Source organism: Apium graveolens, chromosome 6 (assembly GCF_009905375.1).
Source record: "Apium graveolens cultivar Ventura chromosome 6, ASM990537v1, whole genome shotgun sequence".
Taxonomy (NCBI): Eukaryota; Viridiplantae; Streptophyta; class Magnoliopsida; order Apiales; family Apiaceae; genus Apium; species Apium graveolens.
Genome location: NC_133652.1, coordinates 222,562,896 through 222,588,439, shown reverse-complemented (window position 1 = coordinate 222,588,439; position 25,544 = coordinate 222,562,896). Strand labels below are relative to the sequence as shown.

The window sequence follows — 25,544 nt, the reverse complement described above, 5'->3', positions numbered from 1 at the left end:
GTTTGGTAATTTTTCTGGTTTTATTTACCGGCGCGTTTATTCGATAAGTTGAGAAATGCGGGGCAAAACAAAATTTTCAGGTATAAATAAGGATATGTTGACGTGCTCTGTTAAAAAAAAAAGAAAAAAAAAAAGAAAAACGTGTCAAACCCCCCAACCCCACCTGGCTACCCACGTACCCCCCGCCCCTTTCCCCTGTAAATGTTTTTGTTTATTTTCTCAACAGTCTCTCCTCTGTCTCCTGTCTCTCTCTCTCGTATATATTTATATACTTTTAATTTTCAGAAATTCATATCTTCTCAACCGTTCATCGAAATTTCAATTATTATATATATATATGATCAGCGCTTCCATACCTACGCATAGGTATATATATTGCGAGGTTTTGAGAAGAAAATTTGTGGAGCATATTTTCGATTTTAATTTATTTTTGGGGTATAGAAAATGAGCTTGAAGGCGTTGATTACTCCACATGGCATCTCAACGTGTACATGTCTATGACTATAAATTTCGAATTTTTCTGAAGATATTTTCCGGACATCAGATTTTCTCTTCGGGTTGATCAGAATTTATTTTGGGTAACGATTCCGAAATTCCGCCTTCGTACTTGTGTATATTATAGCATGTTAGTGTTCATATATTTATTTCATAATTTTTAGAAATTGTTGGAGAAGTCACTTTTGGTCCAAGTTTTGGTTCAGGTGGCCGTGTTATTCATTTCTGGAGTGTTTATACACGTAAATTTAAATTATTGTGTTGATTGTTGTTGGTTGTGTGGATATGATATCGACTAGCAGTCCGAGAAATAGAGGAGGTGCTGTCCGATTTCCAAGAAAATATTATTTTAAATTATTTTCCAGGCTCGATAATTCTTATAAAATTATTTTTGGGTGTTCGAGCCCTATTATTTAGTTATAAAATGATTCAGAGACCTGTTTTAATTCCGAAAAATGTTCAAAAATTCATATTAAATAAACCATTCGTCCGTTTAATACGAAACGAATGCGTACGGACTCAGAAAAATATTCTGCTTTCATTAAAAATACTTTCGAGACCCAAATCCTTTTGTTTCGAAAGGTCGTTTGTTTTACGAATCATTCCAAGTCGATTATTGATCGATAAATCATATTTTTGACCCGATTTCAGTTTTAAACGTATCGAGTCGAACCTTTTGACGAATTGAGTCATATGTGATATGAATTATGTGATACATGGATTATGTGCTTACATTCTATATGAATTATGTGCATATGTGGGTCAAGATTCCTGTGTTTGGCTGATATAATTATGTGTGGGCTATCGTATGGGTATACAATAAGATTTTGATGCGCAGTTCGTCAAGTGATTATCATTTAGACAATTAAAGTTCTATATTTTAATTATACATGCGGATCTTTCGAGTTGATCAGGACAAGACGTTGGATAAAGAATGAGATGAAATGGTATTGGGTATCTGGCTTCTAGCAATCGCAGGAGCAGCATATCAGTAAAATGTTGAAAATAAAGATGGTGATATTTTGAGACAGAATGTCAGAATAGATGCGGTTTTGCGAGTGTGACTAACTGCTAAAAATCCAAAGGCAAGTACCCTTGACTTCACTTATCATTCAAGTGATGTTTATTTGAAATCATATTATGCAAGTATCCCTATCATCACTTATTGTTCAAGTGATATTTATTTTGAATCTTATCATGCAAGTACTGCTTTTCCTATTCTCAGTTCGTAATAGATAAATGTTTTACATATCGCTGAATTAAATAATTCTGTTTATGCAAATGCTCATCTGCTATTCTATATTCAGAATATGCAAGTGTTGTTACTTATCCAATTACTGGATTTACAAATGTTTTGGATTTTGAGGAAGATGATTTGGTTTTGCAAGTATTCCTGACTTTCTTTTAAAATACTGCAAGTATTCCTGACTTTCTTTTAAAATACTGCAAGTATTCCTGACTTTCTTTTAAAATACTGCAAGTATTCTTGATTTTTCTTTTAAATACTGCAAGTATTCTTGATTTTTCTTTTAAATACAGCAAGTATTCCTGATTTTCCTTTTAAAATAATGTTATTATTTCGTCGTTCCTATTCTAAGTTCAGAATAGTTAAATGTTTTACATTTCGCTGCAATAACTCTGATTATGCATATTCGTTTATTCTTGTTCTTGTAATTTGATTGCTCTCATGAGCAAATCCCCATTCGTTTGGATTATTTTTGGACCCCGAATTGGGATGTTTTAAAATCAAAATGATTTGACATCAAAATACTCTACGGGCTGGATGGTTACTGTGAGGACCGGACCCTTGGGGCGATAGTGCTTGGATATCCGACCCTCATCACTGGCCCTCACAGTAACCATCCAGCCCGTAGAGTATTTTGATGTCAAATCATTTTGATTTCAAAACATCCCAATTCGGGGTCCAAAAATAATCCGAAAGAATGGGGATTTGCTCATGAGAGCAATCAAATTACAGGAACAAGAATAAACGAATATGCATAATCAGAGTAATTGCAGCGAAATGTAAAACATTTAACTATTCTGAACTTAGAATAGGAACGAAGAAATAATTACATTATTTTAAAAGGAAAATCAGGAATACTTGCAGTATTTAAAAGAAAAATCAAGAATACTTGCAGTATTTAAAAGAAAAATCAAGAATACTTGCAGTATTTTAAAAGAAAGTCAGGAATACTTGCAGTATTTTAAAAGAAAGTCAGGAATACTTGCAGTATTTTAAAAGAAAGTCAGAAATACTTGCAAAACCAAATCATCTTCCTCAAAATCCAAAACATTTGTAAATCCAGTAATTGGATAAGTAACAACACTTGCATATTCTGAATATAGAATTGTAGATGAGCATTTGCATAAACAGAATTATTTAATTCAGCGTTATGTAAAACATTTATCTATTACGAACTGAGAATAGGAAAAGCGGTACTTGCATGATAAGATTCAAAATAAATATCACTTGAACAATAAGTGATGATAGGGATACTTGCATAATATGATTTGAAATAAACATCACTTGAACGATAAGTGAAGTCAAGGGTACTTGCCTTTGGATTTTTAGCAGTTAGTCACACTCGCAAAACCGCATCTGTTCTGACATTCTGTCTTAAAATATTACCGTCTCTATTTTCAACATTTTACTCATATGCTTCTCCTGCGATTGCTAGAAGCCAGATACACAATACCATTCCATCTCATTCTTTGTCCAACGTCTTGTCCTGATCAACTCGAAAGATCCGCATCTATAATTAAAATATAGAACTTTAATTGTCTAAACGATAATCACTTGACGAACTGCGCGTCAAAATCTTATTGTCTACCCATACGATAGCCCACACATAATTATATCAGCCAAACACAGGAATCTTGACCCACATATGCACATAATTCACATGGCACGTAAGCACATAATCCACGTATCACATAATTCATATCATATATGACTCATTTCGTCAAAAGGTTCAACTCGATACGTTTAAAACTGAAATCGGGTCAAAAATATGATTTATCGATCATAAATCGACTTGGAATGATTCGTAAAACAAACGACCTTTCGAAACAAAAAGATTTGGGTCTTGAAAGTATTTTTAATGAAAGCAGAATATTTTTCTGAGTCTGTACGCATTCGTTTCGTATTAAACGGACGAACAGTTTATTTAATATGAATTTTTGAACATTTTTCGGAATTAAAACAGGTCTCTGAATCATTTTATAACTAAATAATAGGGCTCGAACACCCGAAAATAATTTTATAAGAATTATCGAGCCTGGAAAATAATTTAAAATAATATTTTCTTGGAAATCGGACAGCACCTCCTCTATTTCTCGGACTGCTAGTCGATATCATATCGACACAACCAACAACAATCAACACAATAATTTATATTTACGTGTATAAACACTCCCGAAATGAATAACACGGCCACCTGAACCAAAACTTGGACCAAAAGTAACTTCTTCAACAATTTCTAAAAATTATGAAATAAATATATAAACACTAACATGCTATAATATACACAAGTACGAAGGCGGAATTTCGGAATCGTTACCCAAAATAAATTTTGATCAACCCGAAGAGAAAATCTGATGTCCGGAAAATATCTTCAGAAAAAATCGAAATTTATAGTCATAGACATATACACGTTGAGATGCCATGTGGAGTAATCAACGCCTTCAAACTCATTTTCTATGCCCCGAAAATAAGTTAAAATCGAAAATATGCTCCGCAAATTTTCTTCTCAAAACTTCGCAATATATATACCTATGCGTAGGTATCGAAGCACTGATCGTTTATATATATTACAATTGAAATTTGGATAAACGGTTGAGAAGATATGAATTTTTGTAAATTAAAAGTATACAAATATATACGAGAGAGAGAGAGACATGAGACAGAGGAGATACTGTTGAGAAAATAAACACAAATATTCACAGGGGAAAGGGGCGGGGGGTACGTGGGTAGCCAGGTGGGGTTGGGGGGTTTGACACATTTTTCTTTTTTTTCTTTTTTTAAACAGAGCACGTCAACATATCCTTATTTATACCTGAAAATTTTGTTTTGCCCCGTATTTCTCAATTTATCGAATAAACGCGCCGATAAATAAAACCAGAAAAATTACCAAACAAATTCTAAAATTCTCAGAATAATTAAAAACTAATAAAATAAAATTTTCATAATTTTTAAAGTATTTTTGACTTGCGCGTTATACCCGCATTACACAATTTAACGAACCGAGCTGCACTTGAAACAAATTCAGAAAATTATGAAAATAGTCTTAAAATATTACAAATATCCCGAAGTTTATAAAAACATAAATTTCAAAATTTTAAAATAATTTTTGAAACGCAATTTATACCCGCTTTTAACAATTAAACGATTCAACGCGCGGGTAAAATTAATCCTAAAAATTTCCAAAATAGTTTTAAAATTCTCAGAATATTCCAAACTTCAATAAATATGAGTTTCATAATTTTTGAAATTTTTTGAAATTAAATACGGATTTTACAAATAAATAAAATCAGAAAATCATACAGGGCTAAATAATTGATGAAATATTGATTTCTAAATTTTATAAAATCCCAAATATAATTATTGTAATTATAAAGTCATAAAAATAATTTTAAAGATAATTTAAATATTTATGAAATTAAATTTTCAATAAAATCACTTTTAAAGACAAAAACAAAACGATATGACTCAGTAATTAATAATACAAATAATCATCAATCACAACTGAGTTCCACACAATTAATATTACATACAACACATAGCAGAAAAAATATCTATCCAATCCCTAATATTACTAAACGAACTCAATTTACCGATATCAATAAAATGATCGGTTTTCAAATAAACATTTGAAAATAATACATTTAAGAAATATTTTCAGAAATTAACAAGGATCGATATAACACTTAACAATTAACACATTACCTTATAATAACACCAACTCGTCAAATAAGAATAAAATATCCACCATTTTATTCCTTCTAAATCAGAAAATCACATAAACATATTCAAATATTAATAATAATAATTCTGAAAATACGGGATATTACAACACTTATGGGCACAACATCGGGTGTCTCGCAAAAAGCAACCCAGCCCATCTCCAAGATTATCTCGAACAACTTACCATCTTTCCCCGATGGGAGAAAACCACGTTCCTTGGCTATAGGCTTTGAAAACAGCCTCACATACTCCGCCTCATCCTCGGGAGTTGAAAATCTAGGCCTCAGACCACCCACACTCGAAGAATTAGTGGTGTTGCTGCTCACTTGGGTTTGTTGTCTTTTTGGTGCAATTGAGATTGAATAAGTTTGAGAGAATAGAAGTTTGTAAGAGAGATTTATGTGTTTGAGAGTTTGAGAATTGATGGAGAAGTTTATGTATAAGTGTATGTCTATATAAGAGATTGGGAGAGAATTAGTTATGGAAAAGGAGTGGGAATTGATAATGGGAATAATGGGTTTGAATTGGAGACGGAAATTTGGGATATGGGTGAGTAAAATTCGGGCGGGAATTGATTTTGCATTAAAATCCCCGAATTTCTCTTTAATCTGCCTTATATTTTTTACCGCAAACAGTGACCTAGCGCGGCCGCCCTGCCTGGCAGCGCGGGCGCGCTGTGCTTCTAGAAAACCAGCGCGGCCGCCCCGCATGCCAGCGTGGGTGGACTTTTTAGGCCAGCCGCTCCGCTTCTCAGCGCGGGCGCGCCGTGCTACTGTAGTTGGCACTGAATTTTTCTGATTTATTTTTGATTTTTTTGTGTTTTTCTCCTTTCTTTCTTCTTCTTCCTCTATCTACTAATGTACAACAAACTTGGGTTGCCTCCCAAGAAGCGCTTGGTTTACGTCATTAGCTTGACGTAGAATCTGGAGATCAAGTAGAAAATAGAACGGCGCTAACCACCTCACGGTTTGCCGTATCCCCATAGTAGTGCTTCAACCTCTGACCATTTACTTTGAATGCTTGGCCTGGATCATTCTCAAAAATCTCCACAGCTCCATGCGGAAACACAGTTTTAATTATGAAAGGCCCGGACCATCTCGACTTCAATTTTCCAGGAAAAAGACGAAGATGGGAGTTAAATAAAAAAACTTGTTGCCCCGACACAAATGACTTGAGCACTAGACCCCTATCGTGCCACCTCTTGACTTTCTCCTTGTACATTTTGTTGTTTTCATAAGCTTGAAGCCAAAATTCGTCCAGTTCATTCAATTGAAGCATTCTTTTCTTACCAGCTGCATCCAAGTCAAGGTTCAACTTCTTCAAAGCCCAATACGCTTTATGTTCAAACTCCACAGGAAAATAACACCCTTTACCATAAATCAACTGAAACGACGACATGCCAAGTGGAGTCTTGTATGCTGTTCTATATGCCCAAACAGCTTCATCAAGCTTCAAAGACCAATCCTTCGTTGATGGACACACAACTTTCTCTAGAATATGCTTGATCTCTCTGTTAGACACCTCAGCTTGACCATTAGTCTGAGGATGGTAGGCTGTAGTAATGTGATGATTCACATTATACCTTTGCATCATGGCAGTTAACTTGCGATTGCAAAAATACGATCCCTCATCACTGATTATGACTCTTGGAGTCCCAAATCGTGTGAATATCTGCTTCTGAAGAAAATTAAGCACTACATTCGCATCATTTGTTGGCAAAGATTTGGCTTCAACCCATTTCGACACATAATCGACCGCCAGCAAGATAAACTGATTATTGCAAGATAAGACAAACGACCCCATGAAGTCGATTCCCCAAACATCGAAAACATCAACCTCGAGAAGCACATTAAGAGGCATCTCATCCCTCTTGGACATATTACCCACACGTTGGCATCGATCACACTTTAAAATAAAGTGATGCGCATCCTTAAACAATGTAGGCCAGAAGAATCTCGCTTGAAGGACACAAGCTGCTGTTTTTTCTCCACCATAGTGGCCTCCATAAAAAGTTGAATGACAGTCTCGCAAGATTCCCCCCGTTTCATTATATGGAATACATCTCCTGATGAGTTGGTCAGCTCCTTGCCTAAACAAATATGGCTCATCCCACATGTACCACTTCACCTCATGAAGAAACTTCTTTCTTTGAGCGTAAGACAAGTCTAGAGGCATGATATTACTCACAAGGTAGTTCACAATGTCTGAAAACCATGGTTCTTCCTCTTGCACTCCAAACAACTGCTCATTGGGAAAAGACTCATTTATCAATGTCTTATCCTGTGAAGTTGCACTTGGATCTTTCAAACGCGAGAGATGATCATCGACTTGATTCTCAGTACCTTTCCTATCCTTGATCTCTAATTCAAATTCCTGAAGCAAAAGAATCCATCTAATCAATCTAGGCTTCGAGTCCTTCTTCGAGAAGAAATATCGAATCGCAGCGTGATCAGTGAAAACTGTCACCTTTGTCCCAAGCAAATAAGATGGAAACTTCTCAAAACCATAGACAATGGCCAAAGTTTTTTCTCAGTAGTAGTGTAATTCAGTTGATCACCATTGAGGGTCTTACTAGTATAGTAGACCACATGAAATATGTTGTTCTTTCTCTGTCCAAGAACTGCTCCAACTGCATAGTCACTTGCATTGCACATCATCTCAAAAGGGTCATTCCAATCCGGTGCAGTTATGACAGGTGTCGTGATCAAACTCTTCTTCAAGAACTCAAAAGCATCTGAACACTCGTCATCAAACTTGAACGGGAGATCCTTTTCTAGAAGATTACACAAGGGTTTAGAAATTTTAGAAAAGTCCTTGATGAACCGCCTATAGAAACCCGCATGACCAAGAAAGCTGTGAACTCCCTTAACATGAAATTGGTGGAGGAAGATTTTCAATGACCCCCATCTTGGCTTTGTCAACCTCAAGACCATTACTAGAGACCCTGTGACCAAGAATAATATCCTGTGGCACCATAAAGTGACATTTCTCCCAGTTGAGCACCAGATTGGTCTCAATACACCTTTTAAGAACGTCGCCAAGATTCTGCAAGCACTCATCAAATGAATCGCCAAACACAGAGAAGTCATCTATAAACACCTCCACATTCTGACCAATCATATCAGAGAAGATGGCCATCATGCATATCTAAAATGTGGTAGGTGCACCACACAAACCAAAAGAAACTCTTCTGAAGGAGAAAGTACCAAATGTACAAGTGAAGGTAGTCTTTTCCTGATCTTCTGGAGTAATACAAATCTGATTATAGCCTGAATAACCATCCAGAAGATAGTAGTACTCATGCCCAGCCAACATGTCGAGATCTGATCATTAAAAGGTAGAGGGAAGTGATCCTTTCTCGTGGCCTTGTTCCGCTTTCTGTAGTCCATGCAAACTCTTCATCCTGTGACTGTTCGAGTAGGAATGAGCTTATTCTTCTCACTATCAACAACGATGATACCTCCTTTCTTTGGCACATACTGAACTGGACTCACCCAAGAACTTTCAGAAATGGGATATATAATCCTTGCATCCAGCCATTTGAGAATTTCCTTCTTCATAACTTTTTTCATGATCGGATTGAGCCTTCTTTATTGCTCAACAGTAGGCTTGCTACCTTCCTCTAGCAGAATTTTATGCATGCAATAAGAAGGGCTGATTCCCTTAATATCTATTACCGTCCATCCAATTGCCGATTTAAACTCTCTCAGAATTCTTAAGAGTTTTTCCTCATCACTACCTGAAAGGTCAGATGCAATAATCATAGGAAAAATAGATGCATCACCTAAAAAAGTATACCTTAAGTGTTCAGGTAATGGTTTAAGCTCAAGTGTAGGAGCTTCCTCAATAGATGGCTTGAGGCGCTTTGGAGATTTGTTCAGCTCCTCCATTCCAAGAGATTCAAAAGGCATATCCATCTTCCGCTTCCAGGGAGAAGCATTTAGATATTGCAATTGCTCATCACCTTCATCATCTTCACTATCTGAATTCCCCAACAAGGCCTTTTCTAAGGCATCAGACCTTAGCAATTGATCAAGTTCTGAAGTGACCACATAATCGACCAACTCCACTTTAAGCACTCTTCATTTTTCGTTGGAAATTTCATGAAATTGAACACATTAGAAGTTACATCCTGGTCCAGCACTCGCATGGTGAGCTCACCCTTTTGCACATCTATCAAAGTTCGACCAGTAGCCAAGAAAGGCCTTCCCAAGATTTTGGAGATCTTCTTATCCTCCTCGAAATCAAGAATTACAAAATCAGCAGGAAAGATGAGTTTATCCACCTTGACTAAGACATCCTCAACAATGCCTCGTGGATATGTAATAGAATGATTGACCAACTACAAGGTTATATAAGTCAGCTTTGGATCAGGTAAGTCCAACTTTTAAAGATTGACAAAGGCATCAAATTGATGCTAGCTCCCAAGTCACATAAGCATTTGTCAAATGATACTTTTCCAAAGGTGCAAGGAATAGTCAAGCTTCCAGGATCCTTAAGCTTCAGAGGCAACTTCTATTGCAGCACAACACTACATTTCTCCGTTAGAATACCTTTTATAAACATCGTATAACTAGGCATTTGTTCAAGAGCTTCACCGAAAGATATGTTGATATGAAGTTTCTTGAACACCTCCAGAAACTTCTCAAACTACTTATCCAGCTTTTTCTTCTGCAACCTCTTAGGAAATAGAGGTAGAGGATAGATTTGTTTCTCCCCTGTATTACCCTCAGGAGGAGTGTGTTAAACATTAGTCTTCCTTGGTTCCACTTCTGCTTCCTTCTACACTTCTTCTTCATCTACAACTTCTTCATCCGAAACTTGAGAGTGTTCAGATTTGCAACCTTCCCATACCTCAATGTAATTGCCTTTACCTACTCCTTAGCTTCCCTCTTTCCTGGAACTTCAGTGTCACTAGGGAGTGTAACAGGTTGACGATTTAGCAAGGCTTTGACAATTTATCCAATTTGATTTTCCAATGTCTTGATAAGAACCGCTTGGCTCTTAAACATGAGCCTTAACTAATTCATATTTTTCATTAGACTGTTGCATCTAGAGTTGTTTCCTTGGTGTATATTACGGTTGCTGAAAACCAGGGGGGTTGTACTACTTTGCTGGATACTGCTGATAAGGCTTCTGAACCACGTTCTGAGTGTTTCTCCAGCTAAAGTTGGGATGATTGCGATTTTTAGGATGATAGGTGGCTGGCACAGGCTGCTGCGACCTCTGAAAGTTGTTCATGAACTGAGTTGATTTACTAGAAATAACACACTGCTACATCTCATGGGCACCAGCACAAAGCTCAGAAACACTAGTGATCTAATTAACTCCATAATTAGCCAAAGAATCCACCTTCATTGTTAAATCCTTAAGCTGAGCAGCTGTAGAAGTAACTGCATCTAACTCCAGAATTCCTGCCACCTTGCCCTGAGATAGTCTCTGAGTACGATTCTGGTATTCATTAGCAGCCATCAGTTCAAATAATGAATAAGCTTCATCATAGCATTTAGCCCACAAAGCTCCTCCTGATGCTGCAAGAAGCATGGGTCTAGAAGTAGCACCCAATCCATTATAGAAACATTTAATGATCATTCAGTCAGGAATCCCATGGTGAGGACAATTTCTAAGCATCTCTTTATAACGATCCCAAGCCTCACATAAAGATTCTCTAGATTGCTGAGCAAATTGAGTAAGTGCATTTCTGATTGCCGCAGTCTTCGCCATAGGAAAGAATTTGGTTAAGAATTTTTAAGCAAGATCCTCCCATTTGGTGATAGACCCTGGTGGTAGAGAATGTAACCATCACTTTGCTTTATCCCGCAGAGAGAATGGGAAAAGCCTCAACTTAATAGCATATTCAGAAACTCCATTGAACTTGAAAGTGTCGCAGATCTCGATGAAATCTCTGATGTGCATGTTGGGGTCTTCTGTCGGAGAACCCCCAAACTGAACTGAGTTTTGTATCATCTGAATTGTGCTCGACTTGATCTCAAAAGTGTTAGCCGAGATGGCTTGTCGAATAATGCTAGACTGAACATCATTGATCTTTGGTTGAGAGTAACCCATCAAAGCCTTCGCATTCACTTCTGGTTCTCCCATTATAATAAGAACCTCTTCTTCCTTCTCAACTAAGATCTCTTCTTCAACTTTCTCCTCTACTACAACTTCTTTCTCAGCTTGATCCAGTGTTCTCTTACGAGACCGAGAACGCGTATGCATACACGTTTGCTAGAGTAACTAAAACACGACAAGGAAATAAGTAAGTAACAATGTCCGAGTCAATGAACTTTAACGACCACTGATGACAAACACATAAACTAAAAAAATAACCACGATTCCCTGACAATGGCACCAAAAACTTGTTAGTCGCTAGAATACGCGCTAATATTTACGCAAATATACGCGATCACAAGTAATCTAAAATTAATTCTAGTTCGTTCCCATAGGGACTGGTTTAGTTAATTTTAATGAATGTACTTATGCAATGATAAGACGAATAACAAATTGAGATTGTTAACTACAATTAACTAAGAGATTATACTAAAGAACATTAACTGAGAAAGTAAAGAGGGTTGAATACTATATGACACAAACATGAGATTCTAACTTCATTAAATACTTCATTCAATATCCTTTTCATTCTTAACCTTAGCATGTAATAGTTATCACACTAATCAGATAACACAAAACTGATAAATGCCAACTTTTGTTGTATGAATACCATACTACCAGACATTCACAAAAGAGATAGAAGCTGAATAGACACCAATTATATTGAGACCCTATATGTCTAAAGAATTTGACAACATAACGGTTTGATGCACAAGTTATCTATCGTGATTACATAGGGCAAGTAAGATGGTTAAAATTACCTACGAATCGTGCGTATCAAATACATGAACCTATGCTAGCATGGCAAGTTCTAAACCCTTAAATTCACTTTTGCTTCATTAAAGATTAACACGCTATCTTATAATTTCACGACGCTCATAAGACGAATAAGCACAACCAATACTAGGTTATCATACAATCACCACTCACTAAGGCATCGAGAAAAATTAACTAAAGAAATCCATAAATAAATCCGCTAGAACCCCACGATAATGATTAGCCCATAATCGGACTCATCATCAATGTGAGTTTCGATGAAAGCATGGTATAATAAACATACTCTTTATACTGAATAGATAATAAACCAAGTACAAAACAAGAGTATAGGTTCACAAGCAAGAAAACTAGAATCCAAAGTTATAACTTAAAACAAAGAATCACAAGAATAAACTAGGTCCTCTTCTCCTTGGTTGAATTATGCTCTACGGTCTTCTTACGCCTTCTCCTTAAGCACTGGTATGTCTTTTTATGAAAAACAAACTTAAGTTATGTTTATATAGTAGCCCATGCAGAGTAAAAGTCCATAAATCAGAATCACAAGAGAATCAGGATTCTTTTATCTCGACCTGGCGCGGCCGCGCGATTCACCAGTGCGGGCGTGCTGAGTTTCTGCCATCCTGGCGCGGTCACGCGCTTTTACAGTGTGGGCACGCTGACTCTATGGAAAAATTTATGCTTTCTTCTTTTCTTGCTGATTTAAGTTGGTCTTTTCATGAGCTTTTATTCTAGATACCATCCTAACATCATATTAGCATCAAAACAATGTTAAATCACCTAGATTCCTGATAAATTCCTCAAATGCAAAACACTACAAAAACACGTTAAAAACACCAACAACTTGAGTACAAATCATCAATTCAAAGCTTTATGGAACATTATAAAGTGATATAAATGCCCCTCAACAGCTACCCAAGTAATAATAATAATTGGTGATTCAATTAAACCTTTCATTAATAATGTACAATGTAATATACTCCCTTTAATGTTATGTTATAGATCGAACTCGAGGCATGCATTGTGTCATCCTATGTTAATGTTTAAATCTTGTTTCCTTGATCAAGGAGTAAACTATTAAACAAAACAATATTTGAGCACGACCATATATTTTATAGTCTTACTCAATCAAGAGGCCATTAATATCACTCCTTAATATAGGAGGGCTAAATCCCATCTAGATCATTCATATTTCGCATATAATTCATAATATACCCAATGTCTACTTTTATTACTACCCGGTCAATGATAACTTTCAATAGTATCAAAGTATATTAATTCTCTTAATATATATAATGACTTCAGGTCTAAGGACCAATACATCATTATCACCGTAAGATTAACTTATGACACTATAAACATGTAGTATCTCACAACGGGTCAATCCAACACCATGTATCTAATACATGTGCCTGTGTTTTGACTTTAGTATCATCATACCTATGATCAATGAGATGTGATTATCAGTCAACAAACACACTAGTCTCAATGTATTTATTATCGTCCCTTAACAATAATACTAGATTAGGGACGTTTAGGAATATCAATACTCTTCCATAATCTCATTTCTAAGTCACATACTTAGAGATATAGATTTACATATCATATTCCAAGAACATTTATTAATCTAACATTTTATCGCAGAAAATAAAGATATAATAAATTACTAAAGAATAATCCATAGAATCATAATTAATAATCCAAATGTCTCATAACATAAACATAATAGTGTTGTATCTAGGGCACATACACTAAAAATCTCCCACTTGCAATAGAGCCAATCACCCATTTATCTAATACCCATGAAACTAGTATGAACTTCGTGCTTTTGCTGTGACAAAGCCTTAGTCAGTGGGTCTGCAACATTATCATCAATATGTACTTTACATATATATATATCTCCTCTTTCATTAATCTCTCGAAGAAGGTGATATCTCCTAAGTATATGCTTTTCCCGGGAATGGGACCTTGATTCTTTAGCTTGCGCGATGGCTCTATTATTATCACAGTAAAGATCAACTGGATCTGTAATCGATGGAACCACACCAAGTCCTGTTGTGAATTTATGTATCCAAACTCCCTCTTTGGCTGCTTCACTGGCAGCAATATACTTAGCTTCTATTGTAGAATCAGCTACTATCTCTTGCTTTGAACTCTACCAGCTTATAGCACCTTTATTAAGGCAAAACATAAAACCTGAATGAGATATTTAATTGTCTCTATTTGTCTGGAAGCTAGCATTAGTGTAAGCCTTTTCAACCAGCTTCTCATCTCCTCCATACACCAAGAATGAATCTATAGTCCTCTTTAAGTACTTAAGAATATTCTTGACAGCTGTCTAGTGACCCTCACCTGGATTAGACTGGTATCTGCTCGTCATGCTCAAGGCATACGAAACATCAGGATGAGTACATATCATCGCATATGTTATAGATCCAATTGCTGAAGCAAATGGAACTTTGCTCATACGGCCCTTATCATTTAATAATTTAGGGCAGTTATCTTTTGAGATCAATATCCCATGAGACATTGGGACATATCTTCTTTTTACCTCTTGCATCCCAAAATGATATAATACTTTGTTAATGTATGTACTCTGACTTAGGCCGATTAATTTCCTTGATCTATCTCTATAGATCTTGATCCCTAATATATAGGTAGCATCGCCTAAGTCGTTCATCGAGAAACTACTTCCCAACGTCTTAACAACCTGTAGAGAAGGTATGTCATTCCCTATTAGTCATATGTCATCTACATATAGTACTAGGAATGCCACATGGCTCCCACTAACCTTCTTTTAAACACATGGTTCATTTTCATTTTGACTAAAGCCAAATTCTTTGACTGTTTCATCAAAACGACCATTCCATCTCTTTGAGGCTTGCTCCAATCCATAAATAGATCGAAGCAAGTTACAGACCATCTTAGCAAACTTGGGATCGATAAATCCTCAGGTTGTATCATGTATACATCCTCTTTAAGGCTCCCATTTAAGAAAGCGTTTTTGATGTTTATTTTCCAAATCTCTTAGTCGTAGTAAGCAGATATTTCTAGGAAAATCCTGATGGACTTGACCATAGAAACTGGTGAAAAATTATCATCATAGTCTATACCATGAATTTGTTTGAAACCTTTTTCCACTAGTCGCGCTTTATAGGTCTGTACTTTACTATCCATGTCAGTTTTCTTCTTGAAAACCCACTTGCACCCTATAGATTTTACCCATTTAGGTGGATCAACTAAAGTCCATACTTTATTTTGATACATGGATTCCATCTCGGATTTCATGGTCTCTAGCCATCTTTCGGAGTCTGGACTGTTCATAGCTTCTTGGTAGGTAAAAGGCTCATCATTGTCTATGAGCGTTACATCATCATCTTGAGTCAAGAGAAATCCATAATATCTCTCTGGCTCATAATGAGCCCTACTAGATCTACGAACAACCTTTGTTTCCGAAGCAGGAACATCTTGATGTACTCCCTGCCCACTTTCCAACTCTGGTTCAATATTATTTTGTGCAACTCGATCTTCATCAAGATCTATAGTCCTCCCACTAATTTTCTTGAAAAGTAACTCTTTTTCAAGAAATACAGCGGTTCGAGCAATAAACACTTTGTTCTCGGTATGATTATAGAAACTATACCCTTTAGTTTCTTCAGGATATCCCATAAAATAACATTTATCCGATTTTGGTCCTAGCTTGTCAGACACCAAGCATTTCACAAATGCTTTGCATCCCCATACTTTCATAAATGGCATGCTTTGACATTTCTCAGTCCATATCTCATATGGAGTCTTTTGAACCGATTTAGTTGGAACTCGATTTAGTGTATATGCAGTCGTTTCTAGAGCATAACCCCAGAAACTTATTGGAAGATCTACTAGACTCATCATCGATCGCATCATGTCAAACAAGGTACGATTTCTCCTATCAGAAACTCCATTCCATTGAGGCGTTCCAGGAGGAATAAGTTGTGATACGATACCACACTCCTTCAAGAAACCTTTAAACTTGAGGCTTAAGTATTCTCCTCTACGATCTGATCATAGAACTTTTATAGTTTTCCATGTTTGCTTTTCCACTTCGGCCTTATATTCTTTAAACTTTTCAAAAGAATCGGATTTGTTCTTCAAAATATACACATATCCATATCTACTGAAATTGTCAGTAAATGTAATGAAGTAGTAAAAGCCACCTCTTGCCATCGTACGTATTGGACCACATACATCACTGTGTATAAGTCCTAATCGTTCGGTGGCCCTTTCACCTTTTCCGGTAAAAGGAGCTTTAGCCATTTTGCCAATGAGACAAGATTTGCAATCTTCGTATGATTCAAAATCAAACTTATCCAAATAACCATTTTGATATAATTTGGAAATGCATTTCTCATTTATATGACCTAAACGATAATACCAAAGGTATGTTTGATTTGAGTCTTTCATCTTAATACGTTTATTATCATTATTTATGTTATAGACAGGAGTATTAAAATTAATAACATATAAACCATTAAATAAACGTGCAACCCCATAAGTAACATTATTCAATGAAAAGGAAAAACTATTGTTCTGAATCAAAAATGAAAAACCTTTCTTGTCCAAATAAGAAACCGAAATAATGTTTCTACAAATCGCAAGCACGTAAAAACAATTATCTAGTTCTAAAACAAGCCCAGTGGGCAACGATAAATGATAAGTCCCTACAGCTAAAGCTGTAACCTTTGTTCCATTTCCAACTTGTAGGTCGACTTCTCCCTTTACCAGTGTCCTACTTCCCTATAGTTCCTGCACATTTATACAAATGTGAGAACCACATCCAGTATTCAATACCCAAAATGTAGAACCTCTTCCAATGACCTAGTTTCTTGTAATAGTGATAATCACCAACCTTTGGAACACCACCTTTAGGCTTCAAGGCCTTGGTCGAATCAGGTTTCAGATTGGCATTAAATTTAGATCCCATTTTCCTATTGCCTTTCCATTTACCCTTTTCTTTGGCCTTCCCCTAATTTACCATCAACATGGGAACATTGGACGCCTTCTGAATGTTGGTCTTAGCAGTTTTCAACATTGCCAACAATTCGGTCGGGTTCTTATCTATCTCATTCATATTATAATTCATCACAAATTGAGAATATCTTCTGTTTAAATATTGCAAAATCATATCAATCTGGTGCTCCATAACAATCGGGGCACCCAATTTGGCAAGGTACTCAATATACCCTATCATCCTTAGAACATGCGGTCCAACCGAATCACGTTCTCCCTGCTTACATGCGTTCAATGACTTTAAATTATCAAACCTCTCCTGACGAGCATGTCCTTCAAATATACGTTTAAGGTGCTCAATCATATTATAAGAATTCATATTCTCATGTTGTTTCTGAAGTTCAGCACTCATGGTCGCTAACATAAGACATTGAACATCCTTGTCATCATCAATATGTTTCTGATAAACAATATGTTGAGCACGGGATGCTCCTTCGGGGAGAGGTGCAGGGTGAGGAATATCTATTACATAGAGCATGCGCTCTTATTTTAGGACAATCATCAAGTTCCTCTGCTAGTCAAGGAAGTTTGTTCTGTCAGCTTGTCCTTCTCAAGGACTGATTGCACAGAGAAGTTGTTTGAATTGTTTGCCATTTAATATCTACAATATTTAAAAATGCATAAAATAAATTAGTCTACAGATGATTATTAAATTATGTTCAAGTGATTATTCATATATATTCAAAATATGTATATCCTACTATTTTTATCAAATTAATAGCCCTAACTATTAATTCAGAAAGAATATCTTCTATATACTTTCTAGTGAGCCAAGATCCATATTTCATCATATCTTAGGCCAACTTTGACTTTTCTCCCAAAATAAGATTATTTAGGTAGACAACATTTGTCAATTATATCAACTATATAAGGCTTGGATAGTTTAGTGGAACAACATTTATTCGTATCAATCCAATAAATCTCACCAAACTCTATGCCTCTAAGTTCACAATCCTATTGTGGTAACTTAGTTAACTCAAACCAAAAGGTCTAAAAAGTATCATATACTTCAACACGTTGTCCTATGATAGATGAGAGTACTTTGTTCTGGCGAACCCACTTCTTATCGATCTAGGGGTTAACGTGTTTGACATATTGGAAGGCATCTAAACAACTTAATATAAACATTAGTGTTTTGTTAATATTAAAACGATCATGATCCCATCATAAAGAGATTCCTAATTTTTCCTTGAATAAAATACTTCAAATCAATACTCGTCAATGGTTTGATTTCCAGGTAGTGAGGGAGTCACATCGGTCTCGCTTAAAACCCACAACCTTACAAGTTAAATGAACCCGTTTTTGACAAAATCACCACGTATCGGAAATAGAGAAGATTCGTATTTTATTCTGTGTTTCATAAATACGACAATCTCATAATCATTTGTAAATTTTAAAATCATGAGTCATTACAGATTTTATCTTATTTAAGAAGGCATGGCATGGGTGACGTATCTAATACATACATTCATCAATGATTAATCTAATTAAAACATGCATCATTAACTATTCTACACATACATTCATACATCAATATGTAAAGTGCGATATATAAATGTTCTTGGTCATGGCCTTTATCCTATGTGATCCTTTTCAAGCTAATAAAAGGATCAAGGTCAATCTATCGTGAATAATATAAATACCATTACAAGTATTCATTCTTCTTTCTTCCATAGTTGCTCCTTATCTTTTGGACCACCTTCTTCCTTGCAAGTCTCCATTAATAATTACATAGAATAATTAAAAAATATTTTAATACAATTACAAGAATAACTCGAGTTACATTTGAGATAAATGAATTACAAAGAATAAACGACATGCAGGTCGTATTTAGAAACCAAAACTATAAATAAAAAAACTATTAACTAAAGGGTCTTATGGCCATAACCATACACCATGCTATCACATGATACATAACAAAATACTTATAATCTTAACATGGTATCATATATCATAGTTCAGATTATATAATCAAACACAACATATTTACCAAAATTCAGAAAATAAAAATCAGCTTTTTAAAATCTAAATATCACTGTTGCGAGGCCTGTAATGACATTCAGTGGCTTACAGATGCGAACATAACGATGTCAGTCTTGCTCAATAACCCTATTCTAGTAGGAAAACACATATCATTTGCAAAAATCGGACACTGGACACAGATTTCACCAAATATGTTCAGCTTTTTCAGAAATCATATCGTATACAATCTGTGAAGCCCTCTGAACCCGGGTTAGAAGTTTGAGGTTCATAACATACACTCACACACACACCATTTATAAACTTTTTTATGAAAATAATGATAATAATATGCAGTGACCCTACTTACCATATACCACGGATCGCAACAGATTAAAGTATGCACACAAGCCACAACCACACTTATAATACAAATGTACCAAAACCCATCTAGATTAAATTACATCTGAATAGCAATTATTCTTAAAAACTTTCAAACTTAAACTATTACAAAAGTCTTCAGCTAGGTTATTCTGTCTCGGTCTGGAATCCTAGCTCGTACACTTGATTGGGGATCCTCTCTACTGACAGGCTCCGTTTTAACTGGAAAAGAACATAAACAGAGTCGCACAAATGAGCTAACTAGCTTAGCAAGTCATAGTGATAATACTGAGATTAAAGAATGATCAAATTAAATGATTTAGGGTATCAAGTTTACGGATAAGTAATAATTAGAATTGGATATTAATTTTAAATTTAAAAACCAATGTTAAGCTGCTGATCAGTCACGCACAATCCCCGAGCAAGGCGCACAACTCTGCTCTATATACTGGATCCAAGGCACATATTAGCCTAATACGACCATGAGTCTGGTCTGACCACAAATCTGGTCCACATTTATAAAACAATTCAATTCTATAACAATACAGAATAAATAATATGAATCAATAAACAGAATCATAAACAACATTTGCTTCCAAGTATAAGGTGATTTACAGTCACTAACAGGGTATAACAAGGTAAGTACAAAGATTGGCTATCAGCCGGTAACAGACTCAGAAAACAGAAAAATCAAGGACTTGTGGTGATAAGGATTGATCTTCTGAGGTATAACGTATGGAGGTTTGTATGTTAAACAATTTCGGTTCAGTGATCAGTGTATAGTTTGTATGTATTTGTGGAGTAGTATCGTATATCTACGGCTCGTATCTGGATATTTAACAATCAATGGTTTACAAAGAATATGGCTTACGGCTTAAAGATCAATAACTGGAATCAGGTTTATTCTTAAATACTTTAAAGAACTTGCAATATAAAACAGCACTATTCCAAACACATATTAAGATAGTTTAGGAATCACTTGCCTTTTCTCACTCTGCTTACGCTTCACTTGCTCTCATTCACCGACTCCTAATCACTAACTATTTGCTTCCCATTTCTATGCCTCGCCTTCTCTGCTAGACATCACAAGTATCTATCAATACTCATTCCCATTGTATTATATTCAATACATGCTTCTATCTACCCTTCGTTTCACCCAAATCCGACTTACGGATTAAAAGTTATGATTAAAAACATACAAAAAATGTACACATAAGCATATCATACATCAATCGGATCACATATAGCACATAGCACGTAAGATATTCGATAAAAATAATTTTTCAAAGAATTCGGGGTTAAAATGATTTTTCAGATATTCAATACGAATTTTTAAATATTTACCGAAATTAAAACAGGTCGTTGAATCATTTATAAGCAATTAAAAGGGTTCGAATACCCGAATCAGACTTTAAAATTATTTTATAATAATTATCGAGCCTTGAAAACAATTTAAAATAATATTTTAAAGCTCGAAACTATTTACAACAATTAAATCCAATTAAAAAATATATTAAAATTAATTAATAATCATTTAAATCAATTAGTCAATTAATATTCGAATTAATTGATTAATTAAATAATTAATTATTAACTAAAATTAATTAATAAAATAATGCAGATTTATTTTAGAATTAAAAATAATTTTTAAAATTAAAATAATGATTTTTGGAAATTTTAATAATTTAAAAGGAATTTCTGAAATTAAAACAAATAGAAAATATGATTTTTATAAAATTTTAAAACAGGTATCCAAAATTTGCAAGTTTTTGAAACTACAGGAACTAAACTGTTTCTTCTTCGAAACTACAGGGACCTGTTTGCAAATTTTACAAACACTCGCTGGAAAATGACGGGGTTCACCGGAGAAGTCCCCTCCGGTACCGTCACACCACCACAAGCTCCAAACACTTAATAACCCCTGAGTTGGCCAGAAAAAACTCGAAGAAAACACGTCGGACAACAAGTTCTTCGTGGCTCTGGCCAACTCGATTTCAGTATCGTTTGATCATGAAACCACCACCAATCGATTCCTCTTTTCAAACTCTACACGTTCATATCAACCAATCATACTAATAACCCCTATATCAAAAACCCCCCAAATTTAATTCAAAAAATTCATACGAATTAAGAACCCTAATTTTGAAATTCGAAGATTAAACTCAATTTTTGAACATGTTATTGAACTCGAAATGACTATTATAACATACCAAAATGACCATAATCAAATTATCTACAACATGCAATCATCAAATCATACAAATAACATCAAACTCAAAATTCATAATTTAATCCAAAATAATTGAAATAAAATAAAATTATTGAAAAATACCGGTTGATTCTACAGGAATATGGCTTATGGAATCTGATAGTACTCTCTAAGTCCTTTGTTTTGGTTACTTGAACTCCTGAATCTGATATCGATAATACCTTCAAACTTGGTCTCAGCACTTTGGTTACACGAATTACGAAAAGATAATATAATAGTTTAATCAAAAGATCCCGTTTCTCGAGAATACGGGTTTTATCGATTTACCGAAATGAATATTGTATCGAAAATTTTGCGCCGGGACCCGCACAACAAAAACTGTACTCCGTATTGAAAAGGTCAAAACATGGAAAATGCTCGGTATATTGTAATTAGGTTAGTAAGGAGTTTTCCCGAGACTTACGGGTTGTAAAAATGTACAAATGATTGAAGTCGGTTGGTTCCCGAATATACAAAATAGTTTATAATTACTCGGAAAAATAATTTATTAAATCCATAAATCCTTTATAAAATCATATAACAACATAAAAATTAATAAAAAAATATCATAATTATCTATACTTTTTTTGGACATAAAAAAATTAAAATACTAAAATTTTATCATATTTATCCATCCAAACACAGATACCACTTAATCAATAATTCACCAAAAAATTCTATAATAAACACAAAATATTTATTTATTGACAAAAATAATTACACGATATATCCCGGATATTACATCCTCCCCCTTAAAAGGATTCTATCCTCAGATTCTACTAAGTAAACAAATGAGGGTACTTTTCTCGCATATCACATTCTAGCTCCCAGGTTGATTCTCTAACCCTTGGGTTTTTCCACAATACTCTTACTAACTTTACCACTTTATTTCTCAACACTTTCTCTCTTTCTTCTAGAATCTCTGTCGGACTTTTTACATGAGACAAATCTACCGGAAGTTCTATCGGCCCGTACTCGATTAAATATCTGGAATCTGGATTATACTTCTTGAGCATCGATACGTGAAAGACATTATGAATGTGCTCCATATGGGGGTGACGCCAATTCATATGCTACCTTGTCGACACACTTCAAAATTTCAAAAGGTCCAACGTATCTAGGGCTCAGCTTTCCTTTCTTTCTGAATCTAGTCAATCCTTTTCACGGTGACAGTTTTAACAATACTAGATCTCCGTCTTCGAATTCCATATCCTTTCTTGATTGATCTGCATATTTTTTCTGACGGTCTTGGACTCCAATTAACCTTTTTTGAATAACTTCAACTACTTCTTTTGTCTGCTGTACCAATTCGGGTCCAAGTATCTTGCGTTCTCTTACTTCATACCAATACACTGGTGATCGACATTTACGTCCATAAAGAGCTTCGTAGGGTGGCATTCTAATGCTTGTGTGATAACTGTTATTGTAAGCAAATTCTACTAAGGGTAAATGCTCGTCCCAAGTTCCTTTGAAATTAATAGCATAAAAACGTAACATGTCCTCAATTTTATGAATTGTTCTTTCATTTTGGCCGTATGTTTGTGGATGATAAGTTGTACTCATATTTAATCTGGTTCCCAAAAATTCTTGAAAACTTCTCCAAAATCTCGAATTAAATCTTTGATCTCGATCGGATATGATAGACAGAGGGACTCCATGACGAACTACTATCTCTTTCAGATATATGTGAACTAACTTGTCCAATGAAAACCTTTCATTAATAGGCAGGAAATAAGCTGATTTAGTAAGTATGTCCACTATAACCCAAATGGCATTATGGTTCACTTTCATCCTTGGTAATCCAACTATAAAATCCATGGCAATATGTTCCCACTTCCATTCTGGAATCTCTAATGGTTGCAATAGTCCACTTGGTCTCTGGTGCTCTACATTGACTCTCTGACACGTATAACATTTACTGACCCATTCCGTAATTTCTCTTTTCATGTCTGGCCACCAATAGTTTTCCTTTAAATCTCCGTACATCTTAGTACTTCCTGGATTGATTGAATACTTTGAATTGTGAGCTTCCTGTAGAATTTCATTCTTCAACTCTGTTACTGGTGAAATCCAAATTCTGGAAGAAAATCTGAAAAAAACTTGATCATCCTTTTGATTGCACAACTCTTCTCCTACCAAACGATTGACTTCTGGATCCATTACTTCCTCTTGATACTTCTTTATCTTCTCTAACAGTTCTGGCTGGAAAGTCATACTATACATCTTTGCTTCATTGGGCTTGCTAACTCTGATTTCCAGTTCCAATTTTTGAAATTCCTTATATAAACTATCGACACGTTCAATCTCTCCGTTCAGCTTAATGCGTCTACTACTACGTTTGCTTTACCTGGGTGATAGTTAATCGTACAGTCATAGTTCTTGATCAACTTCAACCACCTTCTCTATCTCATGTTGAGTTCCTTTTGCGTGAATATGTATTTAAACTTTTATGATTCGTATAAACCTCACATCTTTCCCCATATAGATTATGTCTCCAAATCTTCAAAGCGAATACTATGCCACTAGTTCCAAGTCATGAGTATGATACTTCTGCTTATGAGGTTTCAGTTGTCTCGACACATATGCAATAACCTTGTCGTGCTGAATCAAAACACAACCTAATCCCTTATGAGAAGCATCACTATAGATTACAAAATTTCCTTAATCATCTGGTAGTGAAAAAACAGGTGTCGTGATTAATCTCTTCTTCAATTCTTGAAAACTTTCTTCACACTTCTCGTTCCATATTAACTTCTCATTTTTCCTGGTAAGCTTCGTTAAACTTGTCGCAATCTTCTATAAATCTTAAACAAATTATAACGACTCGTGTATTTTTGAATTATTTAATTATGTAATTATGGAAATTATTAAATAAATAAAATATGTGTATTAGTTTTGACCGCTATGTGTTGTTTGACTATTGATGTGTGATTTATAATATACTGGATTGTTCGTGTGATTAATTATGGGGTCGTGTCTGATTGTTATCATTTTTAAAAATGGATTTAGTGCAAATTTATTTGCGTAAATACTTGGAATGTCTCCAAAATTGTTTTTATGATTTTATAATTACAATAATTATTTTTAGGATTTTATAAAATTGAGAAATCAATATTTTATTAATTATTTATCTTTAAATGATTTTCTGATTGCTTTTATTTGTAAAATCCATATTTAATTCTAAAATTCTTCAAAAATTATGAAATTCATATTTATTTAAGTTTAGAATATTTTGAGAATTTTAAAATTATTTTGAAAATTTTCGGGATTAATTTTACCCGCACGTCGATTTGTTTAATTGCGAAAAGCGGGTATAAATTGCATTTCAAAAATTGTTTTAAAATTTCGAAATTTATGTTTTTATAAACTTCGGGATATTTGCAACATTTTAAGGCTATTCTCGTGATTTTCTGTAATTTTTTTAAGTGCGGTTTGGTTCGTCAAATTAAGAGAAAATGAACCAGAAAAGCCCGATTAATAGATTGTATGTGTGTTATTCCAGTTTATAAAAGAAATGGACACGTATATGTAAATCAAGGCACGTGTCTGCAGCAGAGGTGT

The 25,544-nt window shown here is 34.9% G+C and overlaps 1 non-coding gene across 1 annotated transcript; it reads left to right on the top strand.

Annotated features, from left to right (window-relative positions):
* Positions 1-11,063: 11,063 nt before the first annotated feature.
* On the top strand, positions 11,064-11,170 carry LOC141670165 (small nucleolar RNA R71). The gene has a single exon (XR_012554408.1). It is a non-coding gene; the product is annotated as a small nucleolar RNA R71 (small nucleolar RNA).
* The last annotated feature ends 14,374 nt before the right edge of the window (positions 11,171-25,544 follow it).